The sequence below is a fragment of the Trematomus bernacchii genome, unplaced genomic scaffold, assembly GCF_902827165.1.
Source record: "Trematomus bernacchii unplaced genomic scaffold, fTreBer1.1, whole genome shotgun sequence".
Classification (NCBI taxonomy): Eukaryota; Metazoa; Chordata; class Actinopteri; order Perciformes; family Nototheniidae; genus Trematomus; species Trematomus bernacchii.
The window spans coordinates 703678-717720 of NW_022987888.1; the positions used below are offsets into that span (position 1 = coordinate 703678).

Below are 14043 nucleotides of genomic sequence, written 5' to 3' on the forward strand. Positions count from 1 at the left end.
GTAATTGAACAGTTGTGCAGGGAAGACGTATTTCTGAAATGGAGCCTGAAGGCAGCATCTCCCTGGTTCCAATTGGATTGTTCCATTGGCTTTTTGTGGAGAACATTCACTTATTACATGCTCTGACGTTTCTGTGTGTATAATGTCAAGTCGCAAAACTCAGAGCATGTTGAGTTCGTACGGTATTGTAATTTAATGTTCATAAAGTCTGTCACCTCACAAACACAGGATTGAACTTTGTATTCTTTTAATGTGGTGTCTTCTGTGAGTCACTTATTGAGTCGGCCATCATGTTTGATAAGTCACTGTATGAACCTGCAGCTGTGTCAAATTATTACATTTGAGATACTTTACAAATTAAGACTTTCAAATCAAACCAGAATTGTAAAATATGATGTTTGGATGTGGATTAAACAATCACACATTATATTTGAGTAAACCTGAACTACATCCAATTAGTTGGATGAGATAATAATTTGATAAAAGCAATTTAATTTAAATGTTCTGTAATACTATGTAATAGTTCCAGCATCTCAAATGAAAGCTTTGTTGCTTTCCCTTCATATACACTTTTAATTTATTCAAATAGTTTGTGTTTTTTTAAATTAGTAATTTCACTACATTTCCCTGAAGATACTTAAATACTTTTACTTCACTAATCCTCTGAATGCAGGAGCATTACTTGTAATGTGGTATTATTTCATGGCCTATCTGAAAACGTTCTCTACCACTGCTCCAATAAAGCAAGAAGAAAAACAAACAACGCAATTTTCAAAGTAAAATCGCATCAACGAAATTAGGAGATAGCATGTGAAAGACGACAACGTGATGCGTCATCACAGCCGATAACGTCTGTTGACTTTAATGAATGAAAAGCTTACTTAGATAGCTTAAAACAATACATGGAGCTTACCTTTATCCTCTGTCTGACCTGCCGTGAAGCTCCAGAAAGGCCAAGAGAAGCACAGCAAGAATACCCCAAAGTGAACCATAAAAACTCTCTGTACAAAGTCTCAAAGTTAATAAAATAGCTCCACTGCCTCTCAATGAATTAATGAGGCATGTGTTTCCAGTATGTCTTCATATCACGTCACAGCGTCACTGGCTGCCTCACCGCCCAGCAGATTCCACTTGCTTTCGTTTGGCCCAGTTCCAAAGTACTCCCTAATCACAATACAAAGGTGCTTTCATATACATGTAAATAAAATCCAAATACAGAAAAAAGATTTACATATGTTGTTACGTGCCAGGCAGGGTGTACTTGTGTGGTTCTCCTTCCCTCCTGTTTTTCTCTCTTCTCTCTGGGTCTTTCTCAATCGCGAGTAAAGCTGCTTCAGAGCCACAATTTCAAGCATACTACGTCATCGAGTGCCGCCGAAGTACTGTTCCAATCTCCAGCATACTTGGAAATCTACCGAGCCCGGCGTACTCCGTTTGGAGAAATATCGAGGCTGCACATGAGTAGACTCCGCGGTCTTAAAATCCCCACAATGCTTTGCGCACGGACCAATTTCCCCAAATCTGTGGCGGAAGATGTAAGGTGGGGCCTCTCATATGACGCACACCTGCACACTTGCTAGCGTGTTCCACTCTTCATTTGCCGAATGCCAGGAAGTATTCTTGACTCGTTTCTGAAGCAAGATGCTCGGCAGACATGTGCTACCAAGCAAGCGTACTCGCGATTGAGAAACACCCCCTGTCTTCTGCACAGCTAATCAGCAGCTGATCGGTATCTGCCTGTGCACCTGAGGCTGGTGCCCCACGAGGACGCATACGGGAAAACGCATACACAAACGCAATCACAATCGCAAAAAAGGCTTCCGTCCACACGCAATAGACACCGGATAGTGTCTGTTCACATGAGACAGCTCCGTTTAGCTCCAACCGCTGGAAAAGCTGCAATACATATGCCGAGCCTGTACGTGGCGCTGTAACTTCCTCCACAAAAGCAGCGAAGAAGCATGGTTGTCATGGTTGCCCTTCTGTTTATTCTCCGCGGTGGGGGCCGAGGGAACCGGGCAGAGTTTTTCGCCGGTCAACGTATGTTAAAGTTTAAATCTTCCGGACAAAATTATAAAAGTGCCGTTCAAAGGTCTTCTTTGTTATTTATTGAGCTTTAAAACAAATGAATAACGACTCGATATAATAATATAAGAATAATACACGGAGGACGGAGCCTCTCTCCTCCCCCTCTTCTGAGAGCCCAGCAGCTGATCAGAGCACGCTCCCCTCTCCTGCAGGTTATCAAAAACATCTTAAGAAAGTTATCACCAAACATTTAAGAATGTTTTTAGAGAACGTTATCCTACCTTTCAGAAGAACATTCTGGGAACCAAAATAAAACGTTGCGCTGAAAACATTCCTAGAACAATTATTGTTTTTAGAACCAAAAATGTCTAGCTGGGAACTCACACATGCCACCGCAAACATGCAATATCTGCTTACAGCTGAATTACGAATGAATTACGTGCTTGTTTGTTTTTTTCGAAATGAAAATTTGGTGACATCAGATTTTTTAAAACATCCTTTTCAAACAAATGCAATAACTTGTGTTTTATGACAACTTCTGCTCAATTCTGTTTGTTGTAAAGCACTTTGGCACAAAACCTGGTTTGTTTTTTAAATCTGACGTTGATGATGACCGTGTTAATATTTCGCATCACAGGAATGTTTTATAAAAAAAGAATAACCTCCTGAAAACCTATAAAAAAACGTTCTGTCATCTCAGGCCTCAATAACCTCCTGAAAACATTTTCTCAATGTTGCTTTGAAAATGTTCTTCTTTTGTTATCATGTAACATTGAGGGAACGTTTTATAAAAGAACATCTATAATATGTTACCCCAACAACATCCAACAAATATCCTTAGAATGTTGCAGTTATAAAAAACGTTCTGTCCTCTCAGGCCTTAATAACATCCTCAAAACATCCTCTGTATGTTGCAGTTAAAACGTTATGTCTTAGTTAACCTTAAACCTTATAGGAACATTATTTAAAATGATAAACATCCTCAAAGGGTTCTTTGCACATCAGATTAAAACGTTCTCTTTAAAACATTATTAGAACCTGTAGGTAACATTAGCCAAAGTTGTGAGAACGTTCCCTGCTAGCTGGGTTGTGTATAATACAACTGTGATTTGTATTAAATTAGTTTAAGGAAGGCCAGAGCTTCAGCTGTGTTAAATAGATTGTTCCCTTTAGTTTACGTTATTCAAAAGACAATTATATTCCTATTTGATAATTTCCCCCCTTATTATAGGCTAATATTAGTCATTTGAAAAATATATAATGATGATAATGATGGTGAAAACCACTCCCCCCACATCGGAATGACGATGGTTACTGGTTTTCACCATCATTATCATCATTACATATTTGTTTTACTAATATTAGCCTACAATAAGGGGAGAAATTATCAAATAGGAATATAATTGTCTTTTAAATAACGTTAACTAAAGGGAACAATCTATTTGACATAGCTGAAGCTCTGGCCTTCCTTAAAAACTAACTAATTTAATACAAATCACAGTTGTATTACACACAATGCACTGTTTTTAGAGAACAAAGAATCGTAACTAATGCACCATAATACATTCTGGCGAATACAAACAATTATTATGAATACAAATTAAATAAAAGAAGCCTCCCGAAGCTATAAATTAAAGTGGACCTATCATGCTATATTTGAATAATATATTGTAGGGCCATACCTATATAAAACATGTCTGTGAAGTTTCTTTTTCAAAATACCAAACAGATCATGCATTTTAGCCATGCCTCATTTCGCTCTTTTCCAGCCCTGTTTTTGAAAGGGCTGATTCTGTGACGTAGTTTTAAGATGTTTTTGATAACCTTGTTAGAACATTGTGCCCTACTATTCTTAAAATGTTTTCCGCGCAACATTTTATTTTGGTTCCCAGAATTTTTTTCTAAAAGGTAGCATAACGTTCTCTAAAAGCATTCTTAAAATGTTTGGTGATGACCTTCTTCAAATGTTTTTGATAACATTGTTCAAAACATTACTATTCTTAAAATGTTTTCAGCTGCAAGTGTTTTTGTTGTTTATGCACATGTCTCTATTGTCATATTGATAGAATAACAATTAGAAAACCAAAGAGGTTTATTTTTATCATCACAAAAGCCACTTTTAGTCACCAGGAGTATCGTCGATTAACGTTGGTAGTACTGTCCTCCGGCAGCCGAGTTGGGCATTTGCATAATGGCCGTATGACTGCATTGAGACAATGAATAGGACGTATAAAAACGAATTTGCATGCCAATATTCACTCGCATGCACTTATAATCACACTAAGGTATGTAGGCCCACAGTATTCATAATATCATATGTGTAAAATATCAGAAAATAATCACACTTTTTTTCTGACTATAAAGGTTGTGTATTATATAATTACAAAATAAAATTGCCACTCTCAGTACAGCGCCACTTTCCAAACAGGAAATGCATGCAAATACAGTATTTTATATTATTAGGGTCTGAGACCGAGGTCGGCGAAGACCCTATTGAAATCGGTCGCGCAGCGACCGATAAACCTTTGACCCCCGCAACACATGTGAAAACTCACCAAATGTTGCACGCGCATCAGAAGTGGTGCAACTTGCGATATGTAATTGATTCCGTAACTTTGCGTAAAAAATTGCGTAGGCCACGCCCACTTCCGTTTTTAACGTAAACTCCCCCCACTTTAACTTTCACGTAAACGAACGAAACTCGCTACGCATATCTAGGGTGCGGAGACGAACAAAAAAGCCTCTTGGAGGGGTAAAAAATAACGTACAGGAAATCGGCCACTTTGAATTTGGCGTCGAAAAAACGCGATTTATCGCGTTTCTCGTCCTCCGCGCAAAATCTATCTTCTCCCAGGGACTTTATCCGTACGACTCGAAATTCGTCGGGTAGCATCTCCAGACATGGGCAATTCAAAGTTATCAAGGAAGTTTTTTTCTTTCGCACGGCGCAGCCGTGATTTGGCGCCAAAGTTCGCGTTCGCTCGATGCTAGGCCCATCAAACGCCATGGAACACGATGATGTCATAACTCAAACTGACATGCTCACAACGCCACCAAACTTCACATGATGGTTAACACTGCGGCCCTGAACAGCTCTACGTCAAATTTTATGTTACTTAATATGGCGTTACCATGGCAACGAATCCCTCGCCATAAAACACGGTGTCGCTGTAACTCCAAAGATGATGGCTAATGGTCTGGCCCTCAACAGCTCTACGAGAAATCTGAGATCTCACCGTATGCCGTTTCCATGGCAACGCATCCCTCGCCATGAAACACAGTGTTATCTTAAGTCAATGGAAAATGATCCAAACTGCACCAGACTTCATATGATGGCTAATGGTCCGGCCCTCAACAGCTCTACGCCAATTATGGGATGTCATCATATGCCGTAGCCATGGCGACAGATCCCTCGCCATGAAACACTGTGTTGTCCTAACTCACTGGAAAAACGTCCAAACGGCACCAGACATCAGATGATGGCTAATGGTCCGGCCCTCAACAGCTCTACGCCAATTATGGGATGTCATCATATGCCGTTTCCATGGCAACGCATCCCTCGCCAAAAAACACAATGTTGTCTTAAGCAGGGGCGTCGCCTGGACCTGAAAATATTCGGGGCTTAGCCCACAGTTGCGGCGGCACTACAGTGGAATATTCTACTGCAACACTCCCCACACGCACACACACACAGTACACCCGCGACTGTTACAATGAAGGCTCGATAATCAGCTCACGGCATATAGGCAGGGGTAAAGTGGTATTTTTTATGAGTGGGGCTCACCTCCACTACGGGGTCCGGGGGGATGCTCCCCCGGGAAGATTTTTTTTTAAATATTGAAGTTAAATGCATCAATCTGGTGCACTTTGAGAGCAAAATGAAGAGATCTATGGATACCTCTCTCAACACCCATATGAAGCAGAACTGTAAACAGATTTACTTTTTCTTTATGGATATTTTACTAATCACTCCCCTTTTAAACTCTATTCTTGTTTTACTGAATACTGCAGTATTTCATAACTGTTTTTCCTTTATTCTCTTATTTTTTTTATAACTATAATGATCATATGAAGGTGTGCCGCAGAAATAATCTTTTGAATAATTTGTGACCAAACCGTTTGAGACCCACTGAGATAACTTAGACTAAAGTTATGTATCTAAACACTCAGAGAGTCCTTTAGCTCACCTGAGTCTCTCAGTCTGAGAGGAGAGGACTCTCCTCCAGCTTCTTGTGGAAACAGCTCCTTATGTCCATTAGTGCAGCTAGCAAACCAGATGCTAACAACACGGTCCATGCTGGCACCGGTCCCTCCCTCCCCCTCTCTCCCTCTCTCTCTCTCTCTCACACTAAATGCGCTATTGCCACACACACACAGAGCCGAGCTTGAATGACACAAGCACACGTTTATTTCCATGCAACTCTCTGATTGGTCTGGTGTCATGCCTCTGTTGCATTCACTGAACACGGGAAATTACAGTGCTGCCGTCCTCTCTTGTGTCGTGATGAGGTTCACGTAAAGCACGGTTAATGTATTATATTATTGAGGGAGAATTGTCCGGGGCTAGAGAAAAAACATTCGGGGCTAAAGCCCCGGATGCCCAGGCCAGGCGACGCCACTGGTCTTAAGTCAATGGAAAATGATCCAAACTGCACCAGACTTCAGATGATGGCTACTAGTCCGGCCCTCAACACCTCAATATGACAATAGTGAGTTTTCCTCTAAAGCTGTTGCCATGGCAACGCATCCCTCGCCGTTAAGCATGATATTGCTTTAACTCCTGTGTAAATGGTAAAAAAGTGTTCAAACTTTACATGTGTGCTAACGGTACAGCCCTAAAGACATATATGTGTCAGTTTTGAGATTTCGTCAAATGCCGTTGCCATGGTAACAAAATGGTCGCCGTGAAACACGGTTTTCTCATAACTCCAGTTAACATGGTCCAAACGGCCCAGAACTTCACAGGTTTGATAACGATGCAGCCCTCAACACATCTAGGCATATTATGGGGTGTCATCAAATGCCGTTGCCATGGCGACAGATCACTCGCCATCAAACACAATGTTTATGATACTGCTGTAAATCCCATGTACGTTGTCCGATCGGCCTGAAACTTTCCACGTTTGCCAACGTTCGAGTCCTCGAGACACCTAGACACACACCTCGACGTGCGGACAACAGCCTGCGGAGCGTCGAAGACCCGCTCAACGCTGCTTGCAGCTTTAATTGTTATTATTATTATTATTATTATTAGGCGCCGCTTTCCACCTTCTTCTCCAGTAGGACTCAGATGAGGGTGTACTCTTATGTGTGGCTGTGAACATTTTTTTTTATTATGAAGGGCAGACCATCTATTTGTATTTATTTTTTTGTTTTTTTTTAGAAAGGGGCAGGTCATATAATACCGCGTTTCCACTACACAGCCTCGCTCGGCCCCGCTCGGTATGGCTGGGCCTCGTTAGGACTGGCTCACTTTATGGCGCATTCCATTACAGTTTAGGAACTGGGGCAGTATCTATAGTAACGCAGTGTAGGCGGAGCCGTGACGTGATCTTCAGAGGACCCCAGAAAAACAACACAGCCGTTAGCTGTTAGCACTCAGAGCTCACAGCTCCTCATATATGTTCAGAAACTAGACAAAAGTTAAACAAGTACAAACCACAGACTGCCTGTGTCATGGTGAATACAGTCGCTGCTTTATTTATGTCTGTATAGGCCGTTGTTGTGAGTGTGGACGGTCGGGGCATATACTGCGTTAGCTTAGCCAATCTCCATTTAGAAAACAAGCATTTTAAAAGGTCTTTCCCCTGCCGTCTGTCTGCAGACTTGACAAAGCATTAATTCATGGTTTTTACTAACCGGTATCAGTATGTTGTTACTTCGGCATCATTTTGAAACGTGTATTACAATTAAATCACGGTCAAATATGTCCATCTTGTTGTAGTTGTTGCCCCCTTGCCAGCGACGCTCTCTCTAGTTTAGCATACTCAGCCCGACTCAGCCTCGTTGTCTCTGGCCCTGGCCCCACGATTTTATGAGGCCAGAAAAACTGTGAATTAGGACCCGCCGGCCGGTACTAGGCCAAGTGGACTTGGCCTAGTAAGCTGACGTCACAGCCCTCTTAAACCGGGCTGCAGGCTGTAGTGGAAACGCGCCATAAGATTGTATTCTTCTCCCTGCTCCTTTTCGCTCAATGGTGTGTAGAGACATGTTTTGTTGGCAATTATTGTACATTTGGCTATGCGTACCATGAGCGGGACAAATAAAAATGAAATGAAATATCCCAACCAATCAGCTACTGTGGTGACTTGCACAGTGGAGCTTATCATGTTTGTTAGATAATGGGCCCTGCAGTCCCGCCACTTTGGATCAACAGGGACAGTGAGGGGGCTTAAAGTCTCTTGATACAATCTTGGCCCCCATTCCCTGTTCAATAAAGCACTATAAACAAGATTGGATAACACTGTGGTCATCATCTAGAAGTTAATAATGAAAAATAATCAAACTGAGTTCTTAGAAGTCCATTCAAACACATTCGACAGCTGTAGTAGATACTGTATCAGGTCACCATTGTCTTTAAATGCTTTCACACCTCAGGGGCAGATACGCCATGATTGTATCACAATATCATAGCTAATCACATCTCTGTGGTCTTGTATCTCATAGCATCTCTAGCTCTGATGTTTAGATCTAACTTTGAAAAGGGTGATGTTAGTTTCCCCTTTTTATGTTTGCATACAGCACACAAAAACAAACAGGTTTTGGACCAAACTTCTTCACAAAGACAAAAAAAAACATTTATGTACATAGAAGATTTGGATATAAAAAGAGATTCAAGTAGAAACACAACACATATTCTGTAGTACCACCAAGGTACAAGACAGCATATGATACTTTATGAAGACTCCTGTACTTTTACTTAAGTAGGATTTTGAACACAGGAAATAATTGCTCATATTACTCATTAAAAAAAGTATCTTTGCATTGATGTTTGATACTTTTAATCACAGTAAGTCAAGGATCTGAGTACTATAACTACACAAACCATCGTAATTTAATTATTTATTTACTTTTTGTTCAATGGCAACTTTCTTTGGACATGCAGCTATCTGCAGTATTGTGATGGCTCATTTTTCTCCTTGACCTTTTTGAATATTTGAACACAAGCTTTCCCTACCTTTCCTTAGCAAAGACTTTTCAATTGTTTAGGATTAAGACTAAAGATTTAAGAAATACTTTATAAATCCACAAGGGGAAATTACATTTGTCCCAACCCTGACCCTTTTCACTCTGTTGTTATTGACATGACATCACACACATACTTTAACCACACTCTATTCATGTTTTGGTAGCCAAGTGCATATACTGGTATGATAATTATATTCTGATTCTGATTCTGATAACTGTTTGTTTTTAAAAAAAAATCACATGACTGAATGTTAACCAGGGTTTTCAGTCATTAACACTTTGGTTTAAAGCATCATACTCATTCTAAACAACTTTTTAAACTATTTATTGGAAGCTGTGGGGAATTAAAGCAGAAGACATGAGCGGAGAAGTATTTTGCGTTGGCTCTTTCCTGAACTTCAGTTTTTGGTGCTCCCATATCAACTACTGAACTGGATGGTTAACTTTCTGCTGAGAAACATTTGACCTTTGTTATAACAAAATAAACAATCCATGGAATCACACGGCTAAAAATCGATAGTTCTCTTGCAGCTGCTGTGTTGCAATAATCAGATACACTTACACAAGATACAGAATTGTTGGGACACTAACACCCATACCATACATGTCAATCTGAATTAAAAGCTTGAAATAACACAAGATAAAGATTACACAAGATGATAAGTGAAAAACAAGTTAAGGTTTAGCAGCCGAAAGAAGTGAAACTTACTTACAGAACTTTGTCTTCCAAACCAGAAGTCATCATGCCAATGGCAATGATCTTGTTTTTGACTGATTCAACATGATGTTTTGTGTCAGAGAACAACAAACATGACATGGTTCTGTTACACGTTGGTAGCTTAAATACAAATACAAAATATTTGAGATTATGCAAGGGAAGGCCATGTGGCAAGACCAACCTGGTCTCACCAGAATGCGTGACTCCACCACGACTCCTTAACACCGCAGTGCGTGGTGGAGTCACGAACTTTGCTACATTTACGTGTCTGCACCACACAAACAACCCCAATGTAAAGTGAATGAGGCTCCTTTGTCCTTAACCCTAGCCCTGAACAGCTCTACGCCAATTATGGGATGTCATCATATGCCGTTGCCATGGTGACAGATCCCTCGCCATGAAACACAGTGTTGTCATAACTCGATGGAAAATGGTCCAAACTGCACCAGACTTCAGATGACAGTTAATGGTCCGGCCCTCAACACATCAATATGACAATAGTGAGTTTTCCTCAAAAGCTGTTGCCATGGCAACGCATCCCTTGCCGTTAAGCACGATATTGCTATAACTCCTGTGTAAATGGTAAAAAGTGTTCAAATTTCCCATGTGTGCTAACCGTCAAGCCCTCGACACACATATATGTGTCAGTTTTGAGATTTCGTCAAATGTCGTTGCTATGGTAACAACATGGTCGCCGTGAAACACGGTTTTCTCATAACTCCAGTTAACATGCTCCAAACGGCCCAAAACGTCACAGGTTTGATAACGATGCAGCCCTCAACACATCTAGGCGTATTATGGGGTGTCATCAAATTCCGTTGCCATGGCGACTGATCACTCGCCATCAAACACAATGTTTATGATACTTCTGTAACTCCTAAATACATTGTCCGATCGGCCTAAAACTTCCCACGTTTGCCAACGGCCGAGTCCTCGAGACATCTGCCTGACGTCGACGTACGGACAACAGCCTGCGGAGCGTCGAAGACCCGCTCAACGCTGCTTGCAGCTTTAATTATTATTATTATTAATAATATATATAAATAAAGACATCTTGTATTTTAGTTACACCCGCTATTGATTAATTGTGTCACCATTGGGCCTTGACACCGTCCACATAGCTATAGTGAAATAATATAATCGAAAACATTAAAGGTAGGGTAGGTAATTTTGAGAAACCGGCTCGAGATCGCTAGAATTTGAAAATACACAGCCGGAGAAAATCTGCCACTTCCTTACAGAGCCCCTCCTCCAACACACACGAACGTGCACATGACCAATGAGGGCACGAGATAAGTTTGTGCACAGATGGAAGGCTGACAGGCAGGTAGGCCATCCAGTTATTTTAGCCGGGCCGGCTCAGATGATTGGTCGTACTTTTTACAGTATTACGGCTTCCACAGATGACATTTTTGTATGGATTTTTTGTCAAAGCACTTAAGATATTCATTGCTATCGGGATGTTAAGAGCATTCCATGGAATATAACAAAAAGTGTATCTCGAGCCGGTTTCTCAAACTTACCTACCCCACCTTTAAGCTTCTTTGATTTAATAATCGGAGTTGAAACCTCTCTGCCATCTCATATAACACACACTTCCTTATTTATCTTTGAATAATAATAACGTAAAAATAAAGACGACTATACTACGGTCCTTCGGTCCTGAGATTAGCACCTTCAGGCAGACAGCTCCGGACAGCGCAAACTGCGTATATGAAGCGCTACGTCATGAACGCAATAAATCATACCCTCGTGAGGGCGCGCTCATGTGATTGGCTTAGAATGGAGGAGACATCTGATTGGCTATGGATAGAAAAGATTACAAGTACGAATCGGGTGACCGTCAGGGGAGTCTCAAAAACCCCACACACGGATGCACAGCGATCCATGAACACAGCACAGAAAGCGGTTTGTGTTTGCAGGTTCAGTGGTTTTAAACGGAAAACAAATATGTGAGGATCAAAAATAGATATGTAAAACTTTTGTCTTTGGATTTTATTTACATGTATATGAAACGGAACACATTTGTGTGTGCATTGACAAACACAAGTGTGGATCTTTATGCGGAACATGAAATACAAGTGTGAATCCTTCTGTGTGCATGTGTGTATTATGAGACTGTTCTGAGCCCATACTTTATAAACATGATCAGGTGTTAAACATACATGTTCAAAACGTTTAGAACTAGATGGTGACTTAATTTTTTTTTAAACTTAGGATCATATACCCGTGTCTAGTCTAGAAAACTGTAAATGTGTCAATTTTATTATAATATATTATAAATATTTTACATATTTACAGGGACTGTTGCAAAAACTAAGCAATTTATGAAATCAGATGTATTTATTAACACTGCTGAGAGACCCTGACGGAGTTCACTCTGCAGGAGGGGGAGTGGGTAGGGGGCGGTTTGGAATGGGGTTAGTGAGCCTTGCTGTGGTCACTCCATGATGAGAGCAGCACATCCGGTACTGTAGCTGCAGGTCATGGTCCCGCCCCTTTTTGGGGGAAAAACCATATACAATTGAACAATTCTCTGTCATGTGACTGGCAGTAAGTACAGATTATTTTCGGAGGTTTCGCTGATCACATCAAATAATTAATAATACTTTGACTGTTTTTTTCTTCTAGGAGCCCTTGCTTGAAAGCCTTGCTTTCGTTTGTCCCAGTTCCTAACCGCTCCCTAATCGCAACAACGAAAAATACTGGCAATGTAATGAATTGACACACCAAGCTTTTTTCCTTCTCACTGCTCCACAATCTCTTCGCTTCTTTATTTGTATTCCGGATTCACCCCTCTCGTTCTGTTCTTTTCCTCTGATCTTTAATGATAGATAGAACATTATTAGATGGCTGCACTTTGGTTAACAGACTAACATTGATTTCCTCAATGTATAAATTGACAGGCTCTGTAATTATACCATAACCTTTTCTCCTCTATCCCTTAACTCAGTGGTTCTCAACTGGTTAGGCCTCGGGACCCACTTTTTACTTGGTCAATACATCGCGACCCAACATTTTGAAGCACTCAAATCTATTCAACAAAAAATCGTGCTGTAATATATACGCTTTTCAGAATACAATATTAATAAAAGTGAAGTACAGTGCATATATCCCTTCACAGAACTAAAGTATGCTTTTAAACAAGGTTTAATGAGATGATGGAATCAAAGCTGAACTATATAAAAAGGCACACATGCTGAAAACCCAACCCCAGCAGGGGGGTCTGGGGGGATTCTCCCCCAGGAGATTTTTAGAAATACTAACATAAACTACGCATTCTGGTACACTCTGAGAAGAAAATAAATAAATCTATTACTACCCGACATATTAATAATATTTTATGCCATTGTTTGTTTTTCACTGAGTTCTGACATCTTGCTGCGAGAAGAGGAGATAGTCTGTGTGATTTACTTTAAATTGTGGGTAAGGGTAGATAGCTCCCATTGTTCTGTGACCTGTCAATCATCAAACCGGGGGTCATATTTCATTATGTGTTCATTTTTATCTGAAGTTGTACCCATGGATGTATAAAGAATAGTTCTACCTCAGTTATTCTCCGTGGGGACTTCCGCCAACAATCTTGATTCTGATTGGCCAGAAGACTCGAGATGTTTTATTGAGAAGATGATCACTACGTGACAGAAGTTTTCAAAACCATTTATGGTCTCCGGTACTTCCAGTCCAACGCCTACTGAATGCACAGCGTTAGAAAATCGGTCCTTCAAAATAAAAGTTTGCATTTTTTCCCAAAAAAAAAAAAAAAAAAATTGCAATTTTTTTTTCAACTTTTTTTTTCTTCACTCACACATCCGCGACCCACTTGAAACGGGTCCGCGACCCACTTTTGGGTCGCGACCCACCAGTTGAGAACCACTGCGCTTAACTCGTCTTCCTATACATATTTACTTACTATCTACTCTATATCAGGATTAAAGAACAAATAATCTGGGGATTTTTTATTTTCAGGCTTGAATATTCAAACTAAGGCCTAAAACCTGGCATTTCATAAGAAAGCGACTAATATATAAACCAAATGTAATATTGGATAAAATACTACACCAAATGGACAGACACAGATTAAACATAAAGTCCCCTGGTTTGTCTCT

The 14043-nt window shown here is 40.4% G+C and overlaps 2 protein-coding genes across 4 annotated transcripts in view; one reads left to right on the forward strand and one right to left on the reverse strand.

Moving 5' to 3' along the window:
• LOC117469836 (myelin-oligodendrocyte glycoprotein-like) overlaps positions 1 to 1000 on the reverse strand; it is a 54773-nt gene extending 53773 nt beyond the window's left edge. The window contains exon 1 of the mRNA XM_034114291.1: positions 914 to 1000. The gene's annotated coding sequence lies outside the window, so the exon portion shown is untranslated. The remainder of the gene's footprint in view (positions 1 to 913) is intronic.
• LOC117469832 (Fc receptor-like protein 5) overlaps positions 1 to 14043 on the forward strand; it is an 86790-nt gene that overhangs the window by 54898 nt on the left and 17849 nt on the right. The gene's annotated exons all lie outside the window — the stretch shown is intronic.